We start from the raw sequence: 25,666 nt of genomic DNA, 5'->3' as shown, positions 1-25,666 counted from the left end.
TCCGGGCCATGCAACCTCTGCCCTGAACTGGTCTGGAGTAGGGCATGAAAAAGAAGCGAAGCCCTGGCTCTGCATGCTAAGGCTCATCTGGTACAGACAATCATGGGTCCGTACATGTGCTCGGTGGTTGGCCGCCTGCTGGCGAACCAAATGCCGTAAATACTGCTCCATGTCAAATGCCCCAGCTTGGCCAGCCTGATGAGGTGGTGGGGGCGCGCCTGCGGCCTGTTGAGCATCACCCTGACCCTGTCTCTGGGTACAGTACTTCTCAATAAAAACCTGGGTGATGGGCGGCCGAATCACCTTGGTAGGTGCAACGGGGACTCCGAACGACTGGCAGAGTCCTGTGATCAGTGCGGGGAATCCCAGGGCCCTGTTGGACTTATCTGGGTCCAAAAGGTGCCTAGTGGGCGCCATACCTGCAAAAATATAGATGGCATCAGCGATCAACTGAGCCACATGGATGCTCATCCGTGTCAGGATGGCGTACACCAGCTGGCACTTCGGCATGGGGAGGTCGGAATTATGATCGGTGGGCAGGATGTTGCTGAGCAGCAGAGTCATCCATATCTGAGTCAGGGTGGTCATGTTGGTGCGCATGATCCGCACCCGTCTTCCGGCAACAGTCCGGGCAAAATCCTGCCCCGGTATACATAGCAACTGGGCGATGGCCTCCTCATCGAACCCATCAGACCGGTTCCTCCTCTGGCCATACTCGCACTCCTGGCCCTCTTCTAACACCAACGGATATCCCAGGAGCTGGCCGATAGCGTCGGCATCGAACGGGATCCACTGACCCCTAACCCAGGATCTCATGTCACGCACGCCCTCCTCTGTTGGCCAAGCATTGGCATAAAACTCAAGGACTATTTCTGGATCAAACTTGGCCATGGGAGTAACTAGTGGTGCCCACCGCCGGCGCCCTATTTCCTCCTGGAAATCAGTATACTCGTCGTCCCTGAGCTGGACGCGTCGCTCCTGGAGAAACGACCACCCCTTGATGGCTTCGAAGCGCTGCTGGTGTACCGCGCTCCTAAAGCGGTGACTATCATACTCCGGAGCGGAACTAGTTCCTTCTGCTGCCTTGTCCTTCCTGGACCTCTTTGAGGCAAGCTTCCTCGGGGCCATTTCTTGTTGGTGATGAACAAAAACGCAAAACGGAATCAAAAAATGCGAAAAAGGATGACCCTAGGGCTGCAAATTCGTCAATCCCGTGGGTATGGCTTTTGAAAGGGGGGAAAAGAAGTTTTTGAATGTAAAAACGCCCCCCCTTTCGTCATTTTTATAATTTGGTGCAGGGGTGGCTCGCCCAGGCGAGCTAACCTGCACTTTTTTTTTTTTTTTTTTGGGGGGGGGAACATTAACCATGTCCCCTCCCTTCTCATGGATTAGCATCTTGCCTAACTTGAACTTACTTAGGTTAGAATTAGGCGTTGATTACTTATTTTATTATTACTCTTTTCCTTTTTAAAACAAACAAATAGTAAAAGAAAGCTGCAAAATACAAAGGATACGGGGCTGCCTTGCAGCGACATTCCCTGCTTGTTTCGCACAGAGAAGGGCAACGATCGGTCGGTCGTGACCCCATCCCCGCTTGCGTTCATCCTTAAGTACCTGCAAGTAATAAACAACCAGGTATGGCCAATCTTGGCCGCATCATTACCCTACCTTGATTGGTTTCTGCCGTTCATGTTTTGTCTTCACTCCAGAAGGTAGCCCAAGGTGATCCTGCCCCTGTATTACCACAACAATATACATGCGTATGCGTATGCGTATGCATGAATCTTTTCAAACGCAGAAAATTTAGGGAAAGTTGGTTCAGGTTCAATTCTAATTAAGCGCTTGGGGGATCCCATGAACTGAGCGGAAGGGCTCAGGCGATCACAAATTAACGCAAGGTGTGAAACTAACGTGAGGACTAAAAGCCTCAAATCCATGTTCATCTCTTTGAAAGATCGTAACAAGAGATACAACGGACCGGAAATCCCTGGGGGGAAATCTAGAAAACGCATAAAGATAGAGAACATGCAGCGACATCCTTAATTGCCCCAGCTTCTAAGCATAATATTGTTTGACGACATCAGCGTTCACGGGTGAAGGTAGCTCTTCGCCATCCATGTTGGTAAGCACCAGGGCTCCTCCGGAGAAAGCCCTCTTCACAACAAAAGGCCCTTCGTAGTTCGGGGCCCATTTCCCTCGGTGGTCCTTGACAGCATGGGACATTTTCTTTAGCACAAGGTCTCCCTCATGGAACCTGCGTAAGCGTACTTTCTTGTCGAACGCGCTCTTCATTCTTTGCTGGTACAAGCGCCCATGACTCATGGCCGTTAAGCGCTTACCCTCAATGAGGTTGAGCTGATCGTAGCGTGTTTGAGCCCACTCTGATTCCTTTAATCCGGATTCTACCAAGATCCTTAATGACGGGACTTCTACCTCAAACGGTAACACCGCCTCCATCCCATATACCAATGAGAATGGCGTTGCCCCAGTTGACGTTCGCACTGAAGTCCGGTAACCGTGCAACGCGAATGGGAGCATCTCGTGCCAATCCTTGTATGACACGGTCATCTTTTGGATAATCTTTTTGATATTCTTATTGGCTGCTTCCACGGCTCCATTCATCTTTGGCCGGTAGGGTGTGGAATTGTGATGCTGGATTTTAAACTCCTCGCACATTTCCCCCATCATCTTGTTATTCAGGTTGGTGCCGTTGTCCGTGATAATCTTTCTTGGCAAACCATATCGGCAGATGATCTCCTTCTTAATGAACCTGACCACCACATTCCTCGTGACATTGGTATATGAAGCCGCCTCGACCCACTTGGTGAAATAATCTATTGCTACGAGGGTGAAGCGATGACCATTCGAGGCCTTGGGCTCAATGGCCCCGATGACATCTATTCCCCACATGGAGAAAGGCCAAGGGGCGGACATGACATTCAGAGGATGCGGTGGGGCATTGACATTATCCGCGAATGCTTGACATTTGTGGCACTTCCTCACATGGACACAACAATCACTTTCCATGGTAAGCCAGTAATAACCTGCTCTTAAGATCTTCCTGGCCATAGCATGCCCGTTGGCGTGTGTTCCAAACGAGCCCTCATGGACTTCCTCGATCATGTGATTTGCCTCCTTGGCATCCACACATCGCAGGAGTGTCATGTCGTGATTTCTCTTATACAGTGTGCCTCCGCTCATGAAGAAACTGGCTGCCAACCTCCTCAATGTCCTTTTATCATTGTCGGCAATCTCTGGCGGGTATTCTTTGCTTACGACATATTGCTTGATGTCGTAATACCAAGGCTTTCCGTCCCGTTCCTCTTCCACTTGGCAACAATGTGTGGGTTTGCCACGACACTGAAATTCAAAGTAGGGTAGGTCCCCGTGCGGTGTTAGCTGGAACATAGATGCCAACGTAGCAAGTGCATCCGCCATTTGATTTTCCTCGCGGGGAACATGATGGAAGGAGATCTCATCGAAAGTTTTAGCCAATTCCTTGATGTAGGCTTTGTAGGGTATCAGCTTGGGATCTCTAGTTTCCCATTCCCCTCTCAGCTGATGGATTACCAACGCTGAGTCGCCGTACACCTTGAGTAGTTTGACATTGGAGTCAATTGCTGCCTGGACGGCTAGGGCACATGCTTCATATTCGGCCATGTTGTTGTTGTAGTCGAATCCTAGCCTGGCTGTGAAAGGTACACATTGATTGTCCGGAGAGATCAACACTGCCCCAACGCCATGACCTAGAATGTTTGACGCTCCGTCAAACCATACAGTCCATTTGTCCCGATCTTCGTCCAACTTTTCCTCGAACAAGGCCATGATGTCCTCATCCGGGAATTCCGGATGCATGGGCTGGTAGTCGTTAAGAGGCTGTTGAGCCAAATAATCTGCCAAAGCGCTTCCTTTTATCGCCTTTTGGGTGACGTAGACTATATCAAACTCAGATAGCAAGACTTGCCACCGGGTGATTCGTCCTGTGAGAGCTGGCTTTTCAAAGATGTACTTGACCGGGTCCATTTTGGATATCAACCAGGTAGTATGGCTCAGCATGTACTGCCTTAAGCGATGGGACGCCCATACTAAAGCACAACACGTTCTTTCGAGCAAGGAGTAATTCATCTCACAGGTCGTGAACTTCTTACTTAGGTAGTAAACAGCGCGCTTTTTCTTCCCGGATTCGTCATGTTGCCCCAGCATACACCCCATTGATTCGTCCAAGATTGTCATGTACAAAATGAGAGGCCTTCCCGGTACTGGTGGCATAAGCACGGGAGGACTCATTAAGCACTTTTTGATCCTTCCAAAAGCCTCTTGACAATCCTCATTCCACCGATCAGTTTGGTTTTTGCGCAAGAGTTTAAACAACGGCTCACAAATGGCGGTGAGCTGCGATATGAATCTGGCAATATAATTCAAACGCCCCAGGAAACCTCGGACTTGCCTCTCTGTACGGGGTTCCGGCATCTCAAGGATAGCCTTCACTTTTTCGGGGTCTACCTCTATCCCTTTCTGGCTTACAACGAAACCAAGCAATTTCCCTGATCTGACCCCAAAGGTACACTTAGCGGGGTTCAACCTTAATTGATATTTCTTAAGCCTTTCGAACAACTTCCGCAGGTTGACAAGGTTTTCTTCCTCAGATTTAGATTTAGCAATTATGTCGTCCACGTAGACCTCGATCTCTTGATGCATCATATCATGGAACAAAGCTACCATGGCCTGTTGATAAGTTGCCCCGGCATTCTTGAGTCCAAAGGACATCACCTTGTAACAGAACGTTCCCCACAGGGTGACGAAAGTAGTCTTTTCCATATCCTCGGGCGCCATCTTTATCTGATTGTAACCAGAGAAACCGTCCATGAAGGAAAATAAAGCGAAATTGGCCGTGTTATCTACGAGGATATCGATGTGTGGTAAAGGAAAATTGTCCTTGGGACTGGCCCGATTCAGGTCCCGATAATCTACACACATTCGTACTTTCCCATCTTTTTTAGGAACTGGTACGATGTTGGCAACCCATTCTGGATACCGAGCGACGGCCAGAAATCCAGCGTCAAATTGCTTCTTCACTTCTTCTTTTATCTTCAAGGATGTTTCGGGCTTCATCCTCCTCAATTTCTGTTTTACCGGGGAACACCCGGGATTTAGAGGTAATCGGTGCTGCACAATGTCAAAACTCAAACCGGGCATATCTTGGTATGACCAAGCAAAGATGTCTTGGTAGTCTTTTAGCAGGATTATTAATTCTTCACGGATAGGTGCGGTAATGCCTGTACCTATCTTTACTTCCCTCTTTCCACTGCCAATTCCTAAGTCTACTAGCTCTGTTTCTTCTTGATGAGGCCCCATTTCTTGGTCCTCATGGGCGACCATTCTTTCTAGTTCCGAAGGAAGTCCCACATCCTCATCTCCTTCATCTTCCGTTTGATTCATTTCTTGCTCGAAGTTGATAGACGGGTCCCAGGTATTAGTACCTTCGGGGGACTCGTCATCGAATCTGCCGTTTTAGAAAAAGAAGTAAACATGCAAATGAATGAGAATGGGTAGAGACCAGGAACAGATGAAGGAAGATCCTTGTATTATAAATTCAAAAACAAAAGACACAAAGCCTTAACAAAATGAAAACTCTAAAGCCTAGGCCCAACTATAGAGCTTTTAAAACCGTAAAGGTTTACATTATGCTTGTTGCGTAAATGCCGGGGCGTTCCTCCACTCGCCAATTTCCCAGCTGGAAATCAGGAGAGCATGGTCGTACCAAATCCAAAGTACTCGGAATATCATCTTCGCATATCGCGAACGCTTGACCTTTGTCTCTCGAACCCGCACTTATAAAGCTTCTACTTATGTGGCAGGGCGGGCTTCCTTCACCTTCTTGTCTCCAACGCGAACTTTGACCATTGTTCTTCCTTCCCGCAATGCTTCTTTTCATGTCTGCCTGAGTGGGCTTATAGCCTAAACCATACTTCCCACGATTTCCTTGAGTATTTATCAGGCTAGTTATGCCGCCGTTGTTTTTTCCTAAACCCATCCCGGGTTCAAAACCGTTCCCCAACATAACTCGGGCCATCATTACCGCTGCATCGGACAGACAAGGTTGCCCAAAGAGGGAGTCCACGGAGGAAATGCTGACCACCTCAAAAGACTGGAAAGCAGTTTCTAACGATTCTTCTGCGGCTTCCACATAAGGCATGGAGGATGGGCAGCTTACCAAGATATCTTCCTCGCCTGACACGATGACCAAGTGCCCCTCCACTACGAATTTCAGCTTTTGGTGGAGCGTAGACGGCACGACTCCCACTGAGTGGATCCACGGGCGCCCTAACAGGCAGCTGTAGGGGGGGGTTAATATCCATTATTTGGAAGGTGACTTGACAGGTGTGAGGGCCTATTTGTACTGGGAGATCGATCTCTCCCCTAACCTCTCGGCGAGTGCCGTCGAAGGCCCGAACCACCATTGAACTTGGTTTTAAGTGGGAAACATTGAATGGTAACTTCTCCAAAGTGCTCTTAGGCATCACGTTTAAACTGGAACCATTATCGATGAGTACCTTGGCTACGATATGGTCCATACACTTAACTGACACGTGTAAAGCCTTATTATGCCCTCTCCCCTCGGCGGGGATTTCTTCTTCGGCGAAGGCAAGATAGTTGTTGGCAGTGATATTGTTGACCAGCCCTCCGAAACCTTCTACCGAGATATCTTGGGCCACGTGAGCCTCGTTCAGCACTTTTACTAGCAGAGCCCGATGAGGGTCGGAGCTCATAAGTAACTCCAGCAGCGAGACCCTAGCCGGGGTTTTGTTGAGCTGTTCGATAACCTTGAATTCGCTCTGCTGAATTATGCGAAGGAACTCGCTGGCTTCCTCTAGCGACACCTCCTTTCTACCATCCTTTTTCTCTGGGGGCCCCTTTGCTGGAATATCTTTATTCGAAGCGTGGGGTGCTTCGCCATCTTGTTCCTCCACCACTTTTCCTTTTCCTTTGACGTCAGCGGGTTGGACTGGTAGGTCCGGAGGTGCGAACATACGACCACTACGGGTCACACCACTCAGCCCCGTGATACTTGTTACTTTAGCTGACAGCGAGCTGACGTCAGTGACTTCTTCTTCCTTCTTCCCCGGAGGTGTATATCTCCACGGGACCGCGTGACTATTTTGATATGGGAAAGGAACAGGTTTGGCCATTAAGGGGTGCCCGGGCTTTTGCGAGGCTGCACTTTTAGTGAAGTATATCACCAAGGGTTTGGGCTTCGCAACACCGCTCCCCTTCGTAGATTGCATGCATATGTGCTGCTCTTCTTTTCCTTCAATGCCGACTTCTAGTCGACCTTGGTCTATCATCCGCTGTAACAATTCCTCTACTTCCAAACACGTCTCCATGTCATGCATCTCGCCGGAATGTAGCAGACAGGAATCCTCCTTACACCCACTATGGGGAATTACACCTCCCTTTTGTAGGGCCTCAAAGATAAACCTCCTAGGGGTTGCCACATCTCTTAAAGGTTTAGACCTGTGGGGCCTATCGGATTCAACTGCATTAACTGCTCCCCCTTCATGATTGGCGAGCGGGTTGGTCCTCACATTGGGCCGATCCTCTTGGAAAGTCAGCCATCCGGCATCCATTAAATGTTGGACCTTGTATTTAAGGGCCAAGCATTTTTCGACGGAATGCCCCGGGACACCCCCATGGTACTTGCAAGTTGCATTAGGGTCATACCACTTCGGGAAAGGGGGTTCGAGGACCCTTCCGGGAGTTACCACGGCCAAATGATTGGCGATGAGGGATGGTAGAAGATCTTCGTACGTCATTGGGAGCGGGGTGAATTCCGGCAATGGCCTCGGAGGGAAGTTCCTTGTCGTGTTGGAATTACCGGCCGGTCGAGTCGTGTTCGGAGTTGGAACTTGGGGAGCTTCCCTCTGGGTGGGTGCCTTAGGCTGCACGGGTGTTGAACTAGAGGCGTTCCCCGCATGAGCCGAGAAGCTTGGGTGATGTTGCGCGTACTGATGGGTACCATGAGGTGTTTGCTGGGGTTTGACCCACGCGGGTGTTGAAGAGACGGCATGGGCATCTCCTTCTTTCCTTTTTGCCCCTGTCGCCCCGATTCTTTTGGCATTCACGTTTGTGGAGGAAACGTAATCAAACTTTCCTCTCTTCAATCCAACCTCGATTCTTTCCCCGGCAAACACCAGATCCGCAAAGCTGGACGGCATGTAACCCACTAGCTTCTCATAGTAGAACACTGGCAAAGTGTCTACCATCATGGTGATCATCTCTCTCTCAACCATGGGAGGAGCTACTTGTGCCGCCAAATCCCTCCATCGCTGCGCATATTCTTTAAAGGTTTCACCCTCTTTCTTGAACATATTCTGCAGTTGAGTACGGTCAGGAGCCATATCAGAATTGTACTGATACTGCCTTAGGAAGGCGGTAATCAGATCCTTCCAAGTACGGATACGGGAAGCTTCCAAATTAGTGTACCACACTACCGCAGCTCCGGCCAAGCTATCCTGAAAGAAGTGTATCAACAGCTTTTCATCTTTAGAATGGGCGCCCATTACGGCAGTACATTTTGAGATGGTTTTTGGGACAAGTCGTCCCTTTATACTTGTCGAAGTCCGGCACTTTGAACTTCGGGGGAATAACAACATCGGGTACTAAGCAAAGATCCGTCATGTCTGCAAACGGATAGTCCCCAAATCCTTCCACAGCCCTCAATCTTTCCTCAAGGAGATCGAGCTTCCTCCTTTCTTCAGTTGCCGGGGGCGGCCCTTCCATAGACAAAACTATTGGCGATGCTGCGATGTTGGGTTGAGGCAACGTGCCTGGTGCCGGCCCTTCGGGGATCGGGGGATAAAACTCGACATCCCTCCGAGCATAATCTTGAGGGTCTTTATGGACTTCGTCGGGCTGCTGAGGAGGCTCTTTTTCATGGACGGGAGAAGCAATGTGGCCCGCATCTTCTTGCAAGATGGGTGGTGAATAGTTGGGCGGCAATCCATAAGGGTAAGCCGCTCGGTTGTATCCCAGGTGAGGGCTGCCATCGTGCCCCAGTGTGTCCCTTCCCCGTCCTACTATGTTTGAGGGAGGATGGTGCGTAGTTGCCAAGAGAGTCGGGTCTGCTTCGGCAGCCGAACTGACAGCGGCGGCAGTGGCCGCGTTCTTCTCCATGAGCTGCTTCATACCTAACATGGCCTCCATCATGGAGACCATTTGTTCTTTCAGAGCCGACATGTCGGCTTTCATCTGTTCCTGCGTCTCCTCTTGATCACCCATCGTTCTAGATTTGGATCTGGTGCGATAGGGATCCCTTGCGGCGCGTTTAGTTATGGTGTTTTTCCCTAAAAAACCAAACGTGAGGAGTGGGTAAAGAAAGAAAACGCATGCTAGAGATGAGATGTAGGAGTGATTTGATTTGCACAAGCTTTTTGGAGTAGAAACATGGGACCAACTCATTTTATTTCAAAAAGGAAGTCATATCTAGTCAAGGTCTGAGAGACCATACAAGTTTCCTAACGATTTCTAATTATGTGGGCCATTAAGTCTATCATATGCTGACAATAGCCGAGAAGCCCATGAATCTCTTCGGGGCGGAGTAGGTGTCTGCCATCGCCTTGGCCTTGGCTAACAATCGGGGAAGTTCTTGACTCCCGTTCAAGGTAAGAGCAAACCGATCCATCCACATGGTTGCCTCTTGGTGTAAAGAGTCGATCACCCTTCCTCTAGCCTCTTTTTCCGCGTATACTTGGGCATACTCATCCGCGATTCTATGCTCGTGGGCCGTGGCTAGACCTAACTCTTCTTGGTACTTGGCGATGATAGCTAACATGTTGGTCTCTGTCTCGCATAAACGCTGAGACAAGCTTCTTTTGGACCTTGAACAAGCAATCAACTCCTCTTTCAGAACCATGCTATGTGCTCGCGACTGGTCCCTTTCTTCCCTTCGCAACTTGAGTTCATTATTGCTACCCCATAGAGCTCCGCGAAATTTGTTCCGGCCATACTCTTCCTTGCGAGCCCTCTTGGTCTCTTGTTCAAGGGCTCTTGCGGTAATTGCATTCTCTTCCCGTAACCCGGCACACTCCTTCCGAACGTGTGTAGCAGCCAACTTGAACTTCTCCTTGGCGAGTTTTGCCTTTCCTAACTCGCTTTTGAGAGCTTGGACTTCTTCGTCCTCTTCCGGTGCTTCAAAATTCTCTTCGCTGACGACTTTTAACTTGGCGAGCCAATCTAAACCTCGTATGCGAACTTTCAGCCATTCGTGGTACCCACCAATGATGCCATTACGAATGCCTCTAAGCTCTTGATCTTTCCTTAACGGGGTTTCCCATGCCTTATGGATTCTTTGTATAGTCTTGGAATTTTGTGCGCCGAAATCCCTCACAAGGAAAGGAGACATGCTTTCTTCCGTCGGTGCTCCCCTCATGGGGTACCCTAGTTGTCTTATAGCGAGCGCGGGATTGTAGTTAATACAACCCCTCGTTCCTACCAGCGGAATGTTTGGGTATCTTCCACATGAGAAAAGGACTCCTTCTTTTCCTTCCTTCCATCGGGGGAACCAACTGATTGTTCTACCTCCTATCCCGGCCAAGAGCTGGTCCCAATCTATTCTCCTCTTTTCAGTACACGAGCGATGGCTCAGGAGCGGACATGGATGTCTTGTGTCTTGTTGGAACAAGTGTGAAACCAACCAAACACAGAGGGCGGGTAAGCAACAGATGATCCGTGCGCTACTCTTCGCACCTTCGGTCAAATGTGTCAAATAGATCTGCCAAGACAGCTACCACCGGACTTTCCTTGCTATGGTGGTAGGCAAGGAAAGCGTCGATTGCTGCTAGGTCTACCAAACCATCCACGTTTGGAAAGAGGACGACCCCAAAAATTAGCAAAGCTAACACATCCATAAACGGGACCCAGTCTCCTTGATTGGCCATACCCCTCGCCTTGTCTTCTAGGTACTTCTGTGGTAGGCCCGCTATGCCGTTCCGAGTCTGTTTTATGCGGTCCAAACCTCTTGCTGAATCCTTGACCACAGTTGCAATTCTGCTCAAAGAGGGGAGACATCCGGAGGAAAGATATGGTTTTCTTCCCCCGAGAGGACATCCTAGAATTTCTTCAAATTCTTCAATGGTTGGTACTAATTGGAAGTCTCCGAATGTGAAGCATCTCAAAGGCTGGTCGTAGTATTGGGTGAGTGATGCAATGGCTTCTATGGACACCTCTGCTATGGTCAACTCTAAGATCTTTCCGTAAGTCTTGTGGAAGGCTTGCATTTGGAGGGGTTCCATCAACCGCCCTAATTCCTTGATGCTGGTGGTATCTGGGCTTTTGACCTTGACTTGGTAGAACCTCTTGCCGGTTTGATTTGTTCCCATGCTTACTAAAGTGAGACAAAAGCTGGTGCAAATCAAAACTCCGATATCTCATGGGTGGGATGGATGAATGCATGAAGAAATGCATATGACACAGATGCAATTTACGAATACGGGGGTCCGGGGAATTTGTCACCTTCTTAGATACGACATCTAGGGGTAGCGAAATGCCCCAACGCACGTTTTTAAGAAGGCGACACAGACCCTCCGTTGGTTTGTTTACAGTAGGGATCAAGACAGAACCCATATGCAATGCCTATGCAAAAGACACAATGCGGGAATGTGCACAGTATGACAATATTTACCGAACATAAGCAAAAGGGTATATGATACTCATGCATGGTAGTGTGAAAAATGGCACGCAGCGTGTTTGCTTCGTGCCCCTATTGAAGGGACCTATAAGGGAGAGAACTAACTAGGCTTTTAGCAATAATTCCCAAGGTAGTTATATCTCTCTTGATGGTTTCTAGAGGTATCATCCCCTTTGACGAACATATTGTAGCAGTAGGGACTACTAGCAACAATAGGTCTTCAAAGAGAAAAGCTCTAGATGAGGGTTCACTGTAATCAAGCAAGTCGGAGACCTAGCATGATTACAGATTCACCTCCACTCCTTATGCTCCCATGAACCCGGGTATAGGGCCCTTTTTCACTCACAGTGTGTGCAAATAGTGTTGGTGTTTGTGTGCATCAAATGAATAAATATTTACTTCATGCATACATTTAAAACGCACTAAAAGCAACAAAGAGTTTATATACACAAGAACATAATGAAAGGAAACCAACAAAGGGGTAAGTCACGATAAAACATTGCACAAAATTAAATGGCCTAACTCTCTAAAAACAGTCCCCAGTGGAGTCGCCAACTGTCGCAACCTACCCTTCGGCGGGAGGGCGACGCGAGACTCGCGGGATGCGTGTTCCACGAAAGGAATACGCGCGGAGTCGCCACCAACGTTTATTTGAGGAAAACGTCGGAAAAACCGGAAAAGACACGATCTACGAACTTTTAAGTGAAAGGTTCGGGAGTTGTATCTACGCACGGGGAAGGTATTAGCACCCCACACGTCCGCCCCAAGGGACGGCAGCCTTTAATCGAATGTGCAAACATGACTTTGATTTTTACGTTCCTTTTTATGTCCTTATATCCTTTTATACCCTTTTTATATTTTTCCCTTTTTTGTGGTCGACAAGGGTGTTTCCCTTTGCTCCTACGTATTCCTCAATTTGGGATGAGAAAATCAGACCTACGTAGTTCTTTTTTATCAAGTGATTCTTTTTTACTTTAAGAGGTGATCATTTTAAGGCGTTGGACCTTAAAAATGATCCATTTTACTTAGTGAGGAAATGAAATGACAAACTTCAAAAGCCTATTTTTTATGGACGAGCTTGACTAGGCGAATTGATTTTAGCCTTTTAGTTTCACTTTAGTTATTAATCAATTCGATTAAGAATGAGAAATCCCAAAGAGAAAACGTCCACTTGATTTTCCGCTTTATTTTACTAAAAGATGTCTTTTGGTTATTATATTATTTTTTACCTCTTTTTGATTTCCAACGTGGTTACGGCACGACCGAACGGTCGGAATTTATTTTAACCGAAGTTAATGGATAATACAATTCAAACGTTCGGTGGAAATTTATTTTATTTTTAAGTTAAGCGAGAAATGACTTAAGTAAAATGGCTTAAGCACGTCAACAGGGGGTATAAAAAGTAAACAAAACGAGAATAAAAATGCACGAAACACAATGTGGACCACTACGGGCACATAGAATGAATCGAAAAGCTTGGTTCGAGGTACTTACCCGTTGAAGATCGAAGAACGATGAAGAACGAATGAAGAATGTCGAAGAACGGTTGAAATCTTTGCGAAATTCCTCACGGAAAACGTTACGGAAACGTTTCGAAAGCGCCTCGGCTTAGATTTTCTTCACGGAAACAATTTTTCCAAGCAAATTCGAAAGAGAGAGAAGTGCCTAAGGGGCTGAACCCCTTCCTTCTTGCCTTCCTCCCCTATTTATAGCAAAATAGGGGAGGTGGTTGCCGCCCAGCTCGCCCAGGCGAGCAGGGTTGCTTCCTCCAGAAGCAACCGCCTTCTGGAGGAATATTCCGGAGGGCCCAAGTGGGCCTGGGTGCTATTTGCACCCCCATTTTTACTAAGTACACCCCCCTCTGCTGTTTTTTGGTGATTCTTTTTTCGTAAAGTTACGGAAACTTACGAATTTCGTAACGATACTTGTTTTCTTTCCGTAATGTTACGGAACCTTGCGGATTACATAATCATCCCCTTTTTGACTTACGGAATGTTACGTAACCTCACTTAATTATGCAACGATGCTTCCATTTGATTTCCGGTGTGTCACGGAAACTTACGGATTGTGCATCAATATTTTTTGGTTTTTCGGCATGTCCTGGAATTTCACAAATTGCCTAATGATGGGTGCCAAGCACCTCACGAGGACCAAAGAATGGTCGCACGTCATCGAGCAAAGGTCCCCGGACGAAATTAGGGTATGACAGCCCCAGTGTAGGGCTTTGAGGTACAATCGTTGTCTTTCGTCATGACCTTGTAGCAAGGAACCTATTGGGTGAGAACTTCTAATCTGCCCCTAGGTTCGTTTGAGGTTTATGCATGGGGCCTTTCATTGCCCCAGTGTAGGGCTTTGAAGTACAATCGTTGTCTTTCGTCATGACCTTGTAGCAAGGAACCTATTGGGTGAGAACTTCTAATCTGCCCCTAGGTTCGTTTGAGGTTTATGCATGGGGCCTTTCATTGCCCCAGTGTAGGGCTTAGAGGTACCAATTGTTGTCTTGTTTTCACAACCTCGCAGTGAGGAAGAATGAAAGATGCAATTGATTCTTGCAAAAAGAATTTTCCAAGGACGAGAAATAGTTGAAGGATCTTTCAGTTGATGGATTAAGTCAAATGACTCCTATTTAGAAGCAAGATGTTTTGATGTCTTGATGATGCTAAAGGATCAAGTGCTTCTAAGTTTTATTCAAGACAAGAATCCAAGAAAATCAAGATATATGATCAAGTTTGATCTCTTAGAATCTTTAGGAAGAAGTTTCCAAATTGAAAACAAACAAAAGGTTTGACCAAAGAATTCTATCATTTCAAATTGAGATTTGTTCTCTGGTAATCGATTACCAGCAGCTGAAAATGTTTATAACAGTCACTAGAAATTTGAATTCAAAATTTATAACGTGTAATTGATTACACATGGATGGTAATTGATTACCAGCAGTTTATTGAACGTTTTAATTCAAATTTTTAAAACCTATAATCGATTACACAAGTCTTGTAATCAATTATCAGAGGGGATTTTCAGAAAATAATTTCCAAAAGTCACATCTATCAAATGTTTTATGAATGGCCATCAAAGGTCTATTTATATGTGACTTGGAAACACGAATTTAAAGAGAGTTTTCATTGCCCAAAAAGTTTTATCCTCTCAAAAGATTAAGAGTTTTTCTAAACTGAAATGTCTTTATCCTCTCAAAAAGATTCCTTGGTCAACCACTTGCATATTCAATAAGGAATTTTGATTGATCTTCATTTTACAATCTATCTCTTTTAAGAGAGATTTCTTCTTCTCTTCTTCTTATTTCTGAAAAGGGATTAAGAGACCGTGGGTCTCTTGTTGTAGAAGATTCCTGAACACAAGGGAAGGGTTGTCCCTGTGTGGTTCAGACTTTGTAAAAGAGTTTTACAAAGAGAATGGAAAATCTCAAGTGGGTTGCTTGAGGACTGGACGTAGGCACGGGAAGTGGCCGGACCAGTATAAATCAAGTTTGCATTCCTCTTTTCCCTTAAACTTCTTTTATTTATTGCTATTTATCTTTTGCTTTATTTTGAATTGTCTTTTGAGTAATTCATGTTAAGGGTGCATTGTTAATCCGAAAAGAGAGAGTGGAAGTTTAATTGGGGAATAGTCTTTGTATCTTAACTCAGCCCCCCTTTTTCTTAAGGTAACTCAGGCCATTTGTCCAACATCCTATTCTTGATAACTCACTTCTCTCTAAAAAGACAAACTTTCCGGAATGATAAAATGAGCTCACATGAACGTCTTGAAAACACAGTCAATCAAATGCCCCTTTTTTTTAACTTTTATTTTTATTTTTATTTTTATTTTTATTTCTGAAACTTATTTGTTTTGAACTTTATTTGTTGTTTTACGGCAACCCCACCAACACGCAAGACGAGTAATCTCTGATTGAACGGTCTTGGAAGTCCAAACTCAGGAGCACAGGTCGCTTGAGCAAACAGACCAATGGCTTGCACCCACTTCTGGTGAAAGTTGAAAATCCTGAGGAGTCATTAGAGACATCTAACAACAGCTTTCAAAATTGTCCCATGTGTGGCATCTCTTGTCAATGTCAAGATTTACATGCGATTCTCCTCAAATTTCAGCCAGCCCGCATCAATCAGACCTTGCACCTTACGCTTCAGGCCCCTACAATGCTCAATGGAATGCCCCGGGACTTCTCCATGACAAGCACACATTGTGTTCGAGTCGTATTCTCGGAGAAATGGAGGTTGATGAACCTTGGTTGGGGTTATGGCTACCATTGAATCATCAAGTAGATATGGGAGCAAGTCAGCATAGGACACCAGAATTGGGGTGAATTCTGCAGGCTTTCTCGCTGCAAAATTCATTTCTTGGTTGGTGTTTTTGGTTTGCGCTAAAGGTGGTGTTCGTCATTGGAAATGCGGTAGACAGACTTTGTGGTTGATTTAGGGATGGCCTTTGTGGATGACTAGGTGGTAGGTAATGAGAAGGGTTGTTATTGGCTGAGTAATGACATTGTTGGGTTGGTGGGAAACTTGGTCGTATAAGAATGGCAGTCACAGCATAGGTTTCTCCCTTCTTCTCATCCTCTTCACTTGCCCTAGTTTTTTTTTGGCATTTTATCAAAGTATGATGATCAAATTTGCCTCTTTTTAGACTCACTTTGATCCTTTCGTCGGTGAAGACCATATCATCAAAGCTTGAAGGTGTGTAGTCCACCATCTTTTCATAGTAGAATACTGGTAATGTGTCTACTATCATTATCATTTTTTCTCCGTCATTGAGGTGCCACTTGAGCTGCCACTTGAGCTGCCAGGTCTCTCCACCTTTGGGCGTATTCTTTGAAAGATCTGTGCCCCTTTTTGCACATGTTCTGTTGTTGCATCCTATCCGGAACCATATCAAAATTGTACTGATACTGCCTAATGAAGGCAACCATTAGGTCCTTCCAAGAGTGGACTCGAGAAGGTTCCAGGTTAGTGTACCAGGTAACAGCTACCCCCAGTAAGACTTCCTTGGAAGGAATGTATCAGCAATTTCTCATCTTTTGTGTATGCCCCCGTCTTCCGACAATACATCTTTAGATGGTTCTCGGGGCAAGTAGTCCCCTTGTACTTGTCAAAGTCCAGCACCTTGAACTTGGGAGGGGTGATGATATTGGGTACTAGGAATAACTCTTCTAGGTTAGCAAAGGCATAATCTTCACCTCCTTCAATGGCCCTGAGCCTTTCCTCTAGATGATCCAACTTTCCCATTTTTGCCATAGCATGAGGGTTTTTACTTGTTGTGGAATGCAAGAGGTGTAGCTGGGGGTGATACTGAGGGCCTTCCGAAGTGTTTTCAAGGGGTATACCAACAACTGCTTGCCCTTCAGTGGCATATCCGAGCCAAGGCTCGAAGTCGGCTAGATTGTGATGGAGAATTTCATATGTCTCCCCCACGGTTTAAGAGACATGTGCATGATCAGCTTGGGGTTGTTGGCTCTCAATGGGTATAGGAGTGGAGTTATTGACATTCTTATTGGGAGTGTACGCCACATTGGGTGGCGTATAGTTGAGAGGCAAGCCACATGGCGGGAAGGCGTGCTCGTTTTGAATTTACACATCATGGGGGCTGCCCATACTTCCCAAATCTTTGCCTACCATAGCTGAGGTTGGATGATTCATTTGGTTGAGGCCAGATTGGGGCATCGGATTCACCTTAGCAACAGTGCTGGTAGCGGCAACTGCAACTGCACTGGCTTCGATTATCTTCTTCATGATCATCATGGTCATTTGCTCTTTCATGGCCTCCATGTCGGCCTTCATCTTCTCTTGTACCTCCTCTACTTCACCCATTACTCTAGCTCTATCACAGGTTCGGTGAGGTCGCCGTAAAGCGCGTTTTTTTTCTTTTTTATAACAATGATTAAGTTCTCTTTTTCTTTTCAAGGAAAGAATGCAATGAGCAATGCAACCAATGAACAACATGGATGTATGCGAATGATGCACAATTGAAGTATTGCGAATTTTTACGCAGGATATGGGGTTGAATCAATTTAGATTTTCAACATGGTCCATGACATCTTCGTCAAGGTGAAACTGGAAGTAACAGGGACATCGACAGCCCTAAATGTGTTTGGCAGTAGATGAAACAGCGATGTAACATGATCCATCTTTTGCCCCAAATTTTTTAAGATGGTTACTTCCATACTTCAACTTGACTCGATGAACCTTTTCGTAAAAGCACGAGCTTGGTTCAACCCCATAACCCAGAGAATGGCAATTTTGATCGCCAATACTTCAACAACATTTCATAGGGATGAAAGACTCGAGAATACGCATGCTATGCATGGAAAATGTAATTATGAGATTGAGATGCCCGAAGAGACATCCTTTCTTAATTAACCACACATTAGGTACCATGCTCAATCATTTTGTTTTGTTGTTTGTGTTTTTTTTTTTAATTTTAGCAATGGGTTTATGATCCCAACATAGTTGGCTCATGGTACCTAACACATGCAACTAAGAATGCATCATGAATTTTCATGCTTCCCCTTTTTTTTGTTTTTGTTTTGTAGAGGAAAATACAAGGATCATGTGTGATCAAACTTGTAGAACAAAAAGTATGTTGAACGCATATGCATGATGATGTAATGACTCATGCAAAATGGGAATGTAATAACGGACAAATGCAGGAACGATATGTTCATTATGATGCTGAAGAGATGTTTATGCGGTGCATGATATGAATGCATTTACGGACACGAGAGCCCGGAAAATTATCTCTCCTTATTGCGCATTTGGGGGGCGCAGTGCCCCAAGTGTATAGTTAAGAAGACGATATGCATCTTCCGGCTTCCCATGACAAAAGACGAGACCCACATACAACGCATGTGTGACGGTATGATGCAGATGCGCATGCATGAAACGGAAAGAAAACAACACAAAGGGGTAATTCACACATACAAGACTGTAGAGATCCCACCTTAATGCTACGTTTTGGGCATGATGGCGCCTCAACGTAGTATTAAAAAGGTTACGTATTACTCTAAAGAAACCAAACATCACTAGCAAAACTATAAACTAGTGCTATTTACCAAAAAATGCATGAGAACGAATGGCACGGAGCGTGTTTGCTCTTTGCCCCTATTTGGGAACCTATTGGACAATATCTAGGGGTCTCTAATAACTACTCCCCAACAATTCATAACTCACACGGCTGTTTTCTAGAGGTATCATCACTCAAGATAATAATATTGTGGCGGTATGGAATACCAGCGACAACACATTATAAAGAGAGAAAGCTCTAGATGAGGTTTCACTATTAGCAAGCAAGTCGGAGACCTAGCATGATGATAGATTCACCTCCACTCCTTAAATTCCCATGAACCCGGGTATAGGGCCCCTTTTTTACTCAAACCCGTGGGTGCTTAGAATGCAGTGTAAAGAATGCGAAATAGACAACAATTATTTACATTTTACACAGTTCAACAAAATGCACACATAAAGTTTCACAATTCCACAATTCTTTAAAATAGGCCTAACTCACAAAAATAGTCCCCAGTGGAGTCGCCAACTGTCGCAACGTGCCCTTTTGCGGGCATGCGAGGCGAGGCTCACGGGTGCGCTTTCCAAAGGAAGAAAGGTTTGCGGAGTCGCCACCAATGTTTATTTGTGGAAAACGTCGGAAAAACCGAAGGAAACCGGTCAAAATGAAAATTCTAAGTTCCGGAGTTGTATTTACGCTTGAGGAAGGTATTAGCACCTCTCACATTTGTCTCAAATGACAACAACTATTTTTTAGAATTGCAGAAATTGTGTTACCTTAACTTTATTTCTTTTTATTTTTTGAGGTCGACAAAAGCGGGGCTCTTGCTCCTACGTACCCTCCATCAAAGAGGAAATCAGACCTACATAGTTCTTTCTTATACGTGAATCAAGTGATTCTTTTTACTTGAAGGGTGATCATTTTAAGGCGTTGGACCTTAAAAATGATCCATTTTACTTAGTAAGAAACTGAAATGATAAACTTTCAAAAAAAACCTATTTTTGTGGACAAGCTTGACTAGGCGAGTTTGATTTTAGCCTTAGTTTCACTTTAGTTATTAATCAATTCAATTAAGAATGAGAAATCCCAAAGAGAAAACGTCCAATTGATTTTTTTCGCTTTACTTTACTAAAAGGTATTTTTTGATTATTATATTATTATTTTACCTCTTTTTTGATTTCCAACGTGGTTACGGCACGACCGAACGGCCGGAATTCATTTAAATCGAAATTAATGGATGATACAATTCAAACGATGGGTGGAAATTTATTTTATTTTTAGATTAAGCGAGAAATGACTTAAATAAATGGCTTAAGCACGTCAAAAGGGGGTATAAAAAGCAAATGAAAACGAGAACAAAAATACATGAACCAAAATGTGGACCACCACGGGTACATAAAATGAATTGAAAAGCTCGGTTTGAGGTACTTACCCGTTGAAGACTGAAGAAAACGAAGAACGAACGATGAATCTTGAAGAACGGTCGAGAATCTTCGCGTAATTACTCACGGAAACGTTACGGAAGCGCCTCGGCTTGGATTTTCTTCACGGAAATAATTTTCCTCAGTAATTTCGAGGGAGAGAGAAGTGCCAAGAAGGCTGAACCCTTTTCTTCTTCACTCCTCCCCCTATTTATAGCAAAATAGGGGAGCTTGCCACCTAGCTCGCCCAGGCGAGCAAGGTTGCTTCCTCCAGAAGCAACAGCCTTCTGGAGGAAGGATCTGGAAGGCCCAAGTGGGCCACATTGCTATTTGTACCCCCATTTTTACTAAATGCACCCCCTTCTATTTTTTGGTAATTCTTTTTCCGTAACGTTATGAAACTTCACGAATTTCGTAACGATACTTATTTTTCTTCCGCAAGGTTTTGAATCCTTACAGATTATGTATTTACTCTTTTTTAGCTTTCGAAGAAGTTACGGAAACTTACAGATTGCGCAAAAACACCTCTTTTCGATTTTCGCCACATTACGGAATTTCACGGATCGTGCAAGCCTGCTTCCTTTTGATTTCTGGCATGTCTCAGGACTTCACATATTGTGCAACAAAGGACGCCAAGTGTCTCGAAGCGGCCAATCAAAGGTTGTATATCATCAAATAATAATCCCCGGACGAAATTAGGGTATGACAGGGGGTTGAATTAAGATACAAATACTATTCCCCAATTAAACTTCCACTCTCTCTTTTCGGATTAACAATGCACCCTTAACATGAATTACTTAAAAGACAATTCAAAATAAACTTATTTAAAGCATAAGATAAATAGCAATAAATAAAAGAAGTTTAAGGGAAGAGAGGAATGCAAACTTGATTTATACTGGTTCGACCACTTCCCGTGCCTACGTCCAGTCCTCAAGCAACCCACTTGAGATTTTCCATTCTCTTTGTAAAACTTTCTTACAAAGTCTGAACCTCACAGGGACAACCATTCCCCTGTGTTCAGGAATCCTCTACAACAAGAGACCCACGGTCTCTTAATCCCTTTTCAGAAATAAGAAGAAGAGAAGAAGAAATCTCTCTTAAAAGAGATAGATTGTATAATGAAGATCAATCAAAATTCCTTATTAAATATGCAAGTGGTTGACCAAGGATTTTTTTTAGAGGATAAGACATTTCAGTTCAGAAAAATTCTTAATCTTTTGAGAGGATAAAACTTTTTGGGCAATGAAAACTCTCTTTAGATTCGTGTTTCTAAGTCACATATAAATCGACCTTTGATGGCCGTTCATAAACCATTTGAATAGATGTGACTCTTGGGAATTATATTCTGAAAATCCCCTCTGGTAATCAATTACAAGACTTGTGTAATCGATTACAGGTTTTAAAAATTTGAATTAAAACGTTCAATAAACTGCTGGTAATCAATTACCATCCATGTGTAATCAATTACACGTTATATATTTTGAATTCAAATTTCTAGTGACTGTTATAAACATTTTCAGCTGCTGGTAATCGATTACCAGAGACAAAATCTCAATTTGAAATAATAGAATTCTTTGGTCAAACCTTTTGTTTTTTTCAATTTGGAAACTTCTTCCTAAAGATTCTAGAGATCAACTTGATCATATATCTTGATTTTCTTGGATTCTTGTCTTGAATAAAACTTGGAAGCACTTGATCCTTTAGCATCATCAAGACATCAAAACATCTTGCTTCTACATAGGAGTCGTTTGACTTAATCCATCAACTGAAAAATCCTTCAACTATTTCTCGTCCTTGGAAAATTCTTTTTGCAAGAATCAACTACTTCTTTCATTCTTCCTCACTACGAGGTTGTGAAAACAAGACAACAACTGGTACCTCTAAGCCCTACACTGGGGCAATGAAAGGCACCATGCATAAACCTCAAACAAACCTAGGGAAAAATTAGAAGTTCTCACCCAATGAGGGGCATCATGCATGAGCTTCAAGTGAACATAGGGGCAGATCAAAAGTTCTCACATGTCGATGTTTTTAAACAAGAAAAAAAGGGGGGGAGACAAACCCTGGAATTTCAATAGATGGATTAAACGTCAAACGACTCTATTGCCGTCACTCCAAAATGGTTAAGTGACTAAATCAAACAGAATATACACTCTGAGGGAGTTCCCAGAGAGATTTGCAAAAGATAGGATAAGGTTGCATGAATTATCACCTTTTTCAAAAGGACAGTCAATCTGTATTTTCCAAAAAAATTAAATCAAAATCAAAATCACAAAATAGGGAAATAATGTCATGAACATTGTACAACTTTCCATTGCATTGCATTGTTTCATATGAGGTTAGCATTACCAAATTTCACGACAAAGGTTGCATGCGTCTGCATCCCTAAAAATCATGTTAACTGCATAGATTTCTTACATCTCATGTCCAATCTTTTGAATTTGGAATGACCGAACCTTTCAATGAGTCAATCTCTTGCTTTCTCAACGGGGTGGACCCTTGGGTACTAGTACCCTCACCTTCAGATGACTACATGTCCTCACCGTTAGAGGACTACACGTCCTCGCCATCAGAGGACTACACGTCCTCGCCTTCAGAGGGCTGCACACCCTCCCCTTGAGTGGGCTGGACGCCCTCACCTTCAAAGGGTGACACATCACCGACTTTAGAAGGCTACGTGTCCTCACTTTCAGTGGGCTCCATAGCCATACCCTTAAGAGAATTTAAGGTCCTTTGCCCTTAGATGCTTAACCGAGACTTGTGCTCCCGGTTAAGGGGCCAATAATTTCCTTTTATTAGTTCCTGGGCCACCCCCTGATATTGGAGGGCGACCAACTATGCGAGCACATCCAGAGAGGGAGGCTATCATGCATCTACTATGCATACCGGGGCAAGATTTCCCCCGTGCCGCTGCAAAAAGACGTGTGCGGATCATCTGCACCAACATGACCACCCTTACGTGGATGACGTTGCTATTTAGCAAGATTCTACCCAGCGACCACAATGCCAATCTCCCCCTGCAGATGTATCAGTTGGGATCGTGCCCACAAGACACCAAGTGGACCCAAAGAAGTCCAACAGGGCCCTGGGGTTTCCAGCTCTGGTTATGGGCCTCTGTCAGTCCTACAGGGTGCCCGTTCCCCCAACGAGGTCATGCCATCGTGACATAGGTAAGTATACATATGGTTCAACTGATTTCTGATATCATCTATTGTTTGCAGGAATCGCACCCACAAAGACACCCAGTGGACCCGGAGAAGTCCAACAGGGCCCTGGGGTTTCCAGCTCTGGTTACAAGCCTCTGTAGTCCTACAGGGTGCCCGTTCCCCCCGGCAAGGTCACGTCATCATGACATAGGTAAGTATGCACATCGCTCAACTGATTTCTGATTTCATCTATTGTTTGCAGGGATCGCGCATGCAAGACACCCAGTGGACCCGAAGAAGTCCAACAGAGTCTTGGAGTTGTCAAGCTCTAATTACAGGTCTCTGTCAGTTCTACGGAGTGCCTGTCGCCTCTAGCAAGGGCATCAGGCCCCCTACTAATCGAGCTTTCATCAAGAAGTACTGCGTCCCCAGGCAGGCACAGGGCGAAACACCACTGCAGCCTGGGGATGGCCGGCAGCGGGCAACAGACGCACCGCCATCACCTCTAGAGTTCATCTCAGCTCATCCACAAAAATGTTAGAGCGTTGCCTACGACCCATGGCCGACCAATAGGCGACCAAGTCCAAAGCCAAAGGTAAGCAAAGTACTAGGTCCGTGACCGACAAGCCATCAAGCGTCCAGCTCAAGACGTTAAAGAAGCGCTACTAGGAGGCAACCTAGTACCTTTTAAATCTCTGCTTGTTATTTGATCACTTTTGTTTCTCAAGTCATAGCAAGACACACCTAGTTGCTCATGATCCTAGGAATTTAAATAAAACAAGCACAAGCTCGGAAGGTAGTCATACTTGACAAATATATATATATATATATATATATATATATATATATATATATATATATATATATATGTATATGTATGTATGTTTAGGTAGAAAGATACCTTGGATATGCATGTATGTAGCAAAAAATACTTCACAAAATATATACATGTATGTTTAGGTAGAAAGATACCTTGAATATGCATGTATGTAGCAAAAATACTTCCCAAAATATATATATATATATGTATGTTTAGGTAGCAAGATACCTTGGATATGCATGTATATAGCAAAAATATCTCACAAAACATATATATGTATGTTTAGGTAGCAAGATACCTTGGACACGCATGTATATAGCAAAATACCTCACAAAAATATACGTATGTTTAGGTAGAAAAATACCTCATGAAAAAAAAAAGAGCGAGCAAGAAAAGAATAAGAAGGAAAAAAATAATAGAAAATAAAAAATAATAAAGGTTGTCTAGTTAACAAACAACATGCTTGTGAAAAGAGATAACTTCCAGCTTTTCTTTGAAAAATTCACTGATCATAACCAGTTTTTGAAAGAATATGTATACACCTGAAGGGTGAGTGCTGTGAAAATTTTCCCGAATGCCCAAAATGGACTCGGATGAATGCATGAATTGATAAAAAAACATATTTTGGAAACACTAGGTTGACTTAAGTAGGGAAAATGAATCCTAAGCCCTAGTGTCACATGGCCATAAAAACTTGATGCTTGAGTGTCCACAAGGGTGCATGCATGACCTGTTTTGCATAAAATTTCCTAATCATCATTGTTGCATGTGTATCATCCCCTTTATCCCCGAACCGCTGGCCAAACCCTAACATATATCATGACCAGTCGTTCTACAAGCCTTGAGCCAAAATCCCAACTTATCATAAACCTTGACCTAGGGTGAGAATGTCAATCCTTGCCCTCGGAAGAAAATAAAAAAAGAGAGAAAAAGAGAAAATTCCTGATCAAAAGAATCGGAAGAAAGCAAAAAGAGAAAATTCCCAATCAAAGAGGGGGAGAAAGCAAAAAAGAAAGAAAATTCCCCGATCAAAGATTGAGAGAAAGCAAAAAAAAAAAAACAAAGTTCCCAATCAAAGATCGAAAGAAAACAGAAGAAATATGCAGATAGGTCTTTGGACCAGACAATATCTGAACAATACAGAATTGTCACCAAGTAAACAAGAAAAAAGGAAACCACGACCTAAAGTGGTCCTCTCCCTTTGATTGCCAACCAAAATCCTGTGCGCTAGCGACTTTCTCGCCCCGCACTATACAAAAACAGAAAAGGAAAAGGCAAAAACACTCAAAGCCAAGTTCCCCACCTAAAAACCATTCCCAAAAAAAGTCCTATTGATCCCTGATCACGCATGTAATCTTTGATTTGATAGGAAATGATTTGCAAAATCAAGTCATGACATATCTATGGTTCGGAATTACGATAAAACTCTTACATGTGTGAGATTGATACACTTTGAGTGATTTTCTTCTATTTTTGTTGAACCCAGTGCTTCCTCTAAATGGTCATTTAGAAACGAAATGCTAACATCCAAAATCTAATTTACGGTTATGAGAAAATTTCATCAGCATACTCTTCTTCCCCG

This window comes from Glycine max, chromosome 10 (genome assembly GCF_000004515.6).
Source record: "Glycine max cultivar Williams 82 chromosome 10, Glycine_max_v4.0, whole genome shotgun sequence".
NCBI lineage: Eukaryota > Viridiplantae > Streptophyta > Magnoliopsida > Fabales > Fabaceae > Glycine > Glycine max.
This window is presented reverse-complemented; position numbering follows the sequence as displayed.